The sequence below is a fragment of the Buceros rhinoceros genome, unplaced genomic scaffold (assembly GCF_000710305.1).
Source record: "Buceros rhinoceros silvestris isolate BGI_N320 unplaced genomic scaffold, ASM71030v1 scaffold31887, whole genome shotgun sequence".
In the NCBI taxonomy this organism is placed as follows: Eukaryota; Metazoa; Chordata; class Aves; order Bucerotiformes; family Bucerotidae; genus Buceros; species Buceros rhinoceros.
Genome location: NW_010424443.1, coordinates 1 through 4,449, shown reverse-complemented (window position 1 = coordinate 4,449; position 4,449 = coordinate 1).

Genomic DNA, 4,449 nt, shown 5'->3' with positions numbered 1-4,449 from the left:
CCCTGGATAAGATAAAATGCTCCTGTTGAAGGCTGTGTCTACCAGCTTCATCTTTAAAGCACTCTGCTAGCTGTTTTTAGGTGAATGCCACTTGTCACAGAAGGCACCTAAAGGGTTTCTCAGTACTGTTGGTAGCAGATGAGAAATCAAACTCATATTATTCTGCTTCTCTGTTAAAAATGCTTCTAAGAAGACAATTTGCTGCCTGCTGTTCTTCCATATCCTCTCCCTTCTCCTTAGAGGCAATTTAATTTAAGAAAAGCAAAGGACAAATAACTTTTGTAAATTTCTGTTAAAAAATCCCCCAGAAAGCAAACCTAACCCTCTAATTTTGTACACCCATAAACTCTGGCATTATGCTTTTACACTTCTGTTTTGGGGGGGTGGCGGGTGTTACCAGCAGAGCTGTTTGGGGAATCTTTTATCAGTGTTGAAGCTGACAGAAAATTTTTGAGCAGGGAGCAGGACATGCATTTTCATTAATTTGTATATTTTGCTCCTCTTTCCAACCCATCACCGATTCTTATTGCTAACATGGCAGTTACCAGTGTCAGGCTTTGGTTCAGGCTAATAATAGGCCTGTTGATGTGCTCACATGAGGATAAAGCTTTGCTAGATGGCTCTGATGCTGGAGCATAAGCAATCCCGGCCCAAGAAAAAACACTAAGCTCAGCAGCAGAACAGCTGTAGGAAGGAAAAGAAGAACAACATTTTACTTCAGCAAATTTTGACTTCTGTTTAGTGGCCTCTGTTCTTACTGAACAATGTGGTAGCCAGATCTCGCAGGCGTAGTGACAGGATGATATCCACAGGCAGTGAAGAGTGGGAGATGGTCACCACAGCAGGGTCTCAGACTGCTCCCTCCTCTTCTCTCCTGCATGTGTGTGCACAGGGAATTTTTATCTCTACAGAGTAACTCTGGAATCTCTCAATGCTGTGGATGAGATTTTCAGGTTACATTTACCTTCACCATTTCTGGCACTGCAGTGAGTTAGTAGCACCAGGGCTCTAACAAGTCCTACAAACGCTCCAGTTTCCATTTTAACCAACAAGATTGAACATATTACTAAATTTTTACATACTAGTGTGTTTCTAAAGTATTCTGAAAACAACAAAACAGCTCTTGTTAACAGCTTCCCAACTAACTCAGTCACAGCCACTTACTTTATACCAGTTCACAACAGGAATAAGTGCAAAGTCACATGTATCTCAGCTCCTCCTTTAATATAGTTGCTCATTAAGAGCTAATTGGCTAAAATCAAATGTGTACAGGTCTCTTATTTGCTAGTTGGGTTTGGAAATAATTTATTTCAGCTGAAAAAGGCTCAGAAGACCTTGCTGAGCTCCTAGATGAAGCTTGCAAGACTTGCGGCTAGGGAGAAAAAGTCACGTACAGGCATTTACATGTTGCTTTAACACCTATTTCTAGCACAGATGCCTAGTGTGGAAGAAACAAAGAACCAATCTTCTGATGAGCCTGATTCTGACTCTAAGTTTGAGGATGAACCGACAGAGGAAGAAAACCAGGATGTTACATCCAGCACAGAAGTGCAAGAGGAGAGGCAGCCCCGTGGCCCTGCGGGAAGGCTGAGGTCCAAGCCTGCGTATCTGAGCTCGCATCCAAAAAGCCAAAAGCAAAGCCTTTTTGCTGTGATCTCAGACAGCTGGTCACAGAGCCAGAAGAAAAGATATTCCCACGCTGAGAGGAGCGATTTCTGTAGCATTGTGATGGTGAGTGGTGTGGCCAGACTTTGTGTACCTACCACTTTTGTGCCTCAGCTCATTTTTTATTACCTCTGCCTGACTTGCTGGGCTCTTGGGTAAGAGAAAGCTGCGAGATAGCTTCTGCTTGGTTAATGACTAATGAGAGGGTTTTTTGTCTTTGCTATTTGGAACAATTCCTCTGGTAGACAAGATGTAGGTACCACAGAATCATACAGAATAACCATATCATCATATGTATGTACTGTATAAATGTATAACTATACACATTTAAAGGTGCATGCATATTTTTAATGCCCTTGAGAAATGCATTTGAAACTGAAAATTGCTACCTATTCCTTTATGAGGAGCAGCCTAACTGTCTGTCGAACCTCTCCTGCTAGGTATGGCTGATACTACGTATTTTAAGAAGCTGCTTCAGATTTCTTAGAGAAGTGTGTGACTAAAAATCAGACATGTTTCCCTTGCTCAGTAAGGGCTGCAGCCAGAAGTCTCTTTGCCACCAGCACAGCTGTCCCAATCCTCTTAGGCCTTAGACAAATCCCCAGAGATGTATTTGAAGCAGTAGAAGAGCTTAGTGTCTTGGCAACTTCTCTTTCCCGGTGCTTTGACTGTATGCCCCTTTGCAGAAGAGGTTCAGAAGGGAAAGCTGCTCTGCGCCTCCACTGCTGCTATTCACAGTCCTGTCTGCCCACTGCACTGCTAGGGGCTTTGAAATGCAGCAGCTGAGGTACTCACACTTCCTTCCACCAGCTCTGCTGGCCCTTTGTTAGGCTGGAGTACCTGTGGACTGGTGTCCTCTTCAACTGCTGCACTTGTTGGGCTAGCACACCCTGACACTGAGCTTCAGCATGGAATCAGCCATATCCCAAATCAAAGTATTTTTGACATCATTAACACCACCAAGGCAGTGAGTAACACTTGCTGTTTCAGAGCTATTATTCAGAGGCTAGAGAAACAATGCTAAGAATGACCCTGGACATGTCTAGGGTACCACCTGCTTCTCCTAGAGCTCTTCACATATACAGGTATTGAGTTGAACCCCGCAGTCTGAGGTACTGGGGTTTAAACTTGTCTCTTGTGGGACATATACTCATAGTTAAAGGCTTGCTAGTTGTGAGGGGTGGATGAGGGAAGGGAATGAACACTTGTGGTCTAAAATCAGTTATATCCTACTAAAGAGTGAACCTCTTCTGCAGACATCGGTGCTGTAATAATTTTGTTCCTCCTTTTCCTTACCAGCTGTTGTGCACCATGCTTTCTTCTCTCACCTGGAACTTTGTCTGCCACCTGCTCCAGATCTCTAATGTCCTGAGGATTCAACTGCTGCCATCCTCTCTGATTATCTACATGGCCCAACTGTTCCTTTTTCTGGTTGAAAAAGCTGTGAAAATCCTGGGCTCCCTGAGGCTGGAGAGCAGAGGGCTGTTGGCTTCAGTCTTGGGGAGGAAGCTGGAGCAGAGTGATGAAGCTCAGAGGACCACCTCAGGGTGGAGATAAAGCAGGTAGTCCCATGAATGTTAGCAGCATTTCCGCTCAGCATCTGCCAGAGCTACTGCAGCATGGCAGAAGGAGGCTGAGTCTCTGAAAAGGAAACTAGTCAAGCTGAAGTCAATGTGCGCTCAGGTCACAACAGCCACTGTCAGAGTAGACAGTACCGATTCCATGAGACGGACAACAGCAGACTGGTACTTGTCCAGTGCTTGGGTGTGTACTCTGCTCCCCTGCCACTTCAGAGGGGTGAGTTCCTTTTAATAAGGACCAAACACTGCACCGGCACCAGTGGTTCTGTCTGTTCTCCACTGCTGATCCTTGATCTCAAACAGTAAGATCAAGGTTCTAATAGTGATTCTTAGTGAGCTCCAGTGCAGTACAGCCCAGTGATTTACTCATACTGCACCTGGAGCTTTTCTTATCTCCAGCTTGTCAGTTCTCAAAGTAGGAAACCATTTTTCATCACTCAGGTCTAACAAATGAAATGAACCTGTCTCCAATTAACAATAAATAATTAACTCCTGGCAGATACTGAGCATGCATTTCCTTAGTTGTGTCCAAGTGGTGCTTTTCAGCACAGCCAATACATGGTGAGATTCCAGCCCCAAGAGACATTCACCAACAACTTGATTTAACCAGCTGGTGGGACCACAAGGAGGTTGGTGGGGTTGGGATGAGCCATAGTTTTGTGGCCTGAAGGTTTATCCAGTGGTCAGACTATGAACAGAACAGCTGTTTGCTCCTGGTGTTGGTGCACACATTCAACAAATTCTTTTCTAAAGAGGACCTGAATTAGGAAGCCACATCCCAAAGAGCATTGTGAAAACATTTGCCACTTGTGAAAAATGTTTGTCCCAGCTCCTGGGGTGAACTAACTGTGTCTCTCTGGGTCTTGCACAGGCACTGTGCCACCGTTCAGGGACTGAACTGCGCTAGATGAAGGATGCCTGGTCTGCATTTACTTGTCTTGCCCTCCCCATCCCTTGAACTCCGCATGCCCAAATATTTGTCCAGAGCAGTGTGCTCACAAATAAAACTTGTTTGTCCACGTCTTTATTTTCGCAGATCCTTTATTTAGAAAAAAAAAAATATTTGCTGTTCCTCAGCTGTTTGCCGAGACACCCTCCGTCTCGCCTCGAAGTGCGGCCGGGGACGGGAGGGACGCCCCGGTTTTCCCCCGCGTGCCAGCGGCGAGCGGGCCGTGGCGGGTGGTTCACGTGGATGCTGAGAGCC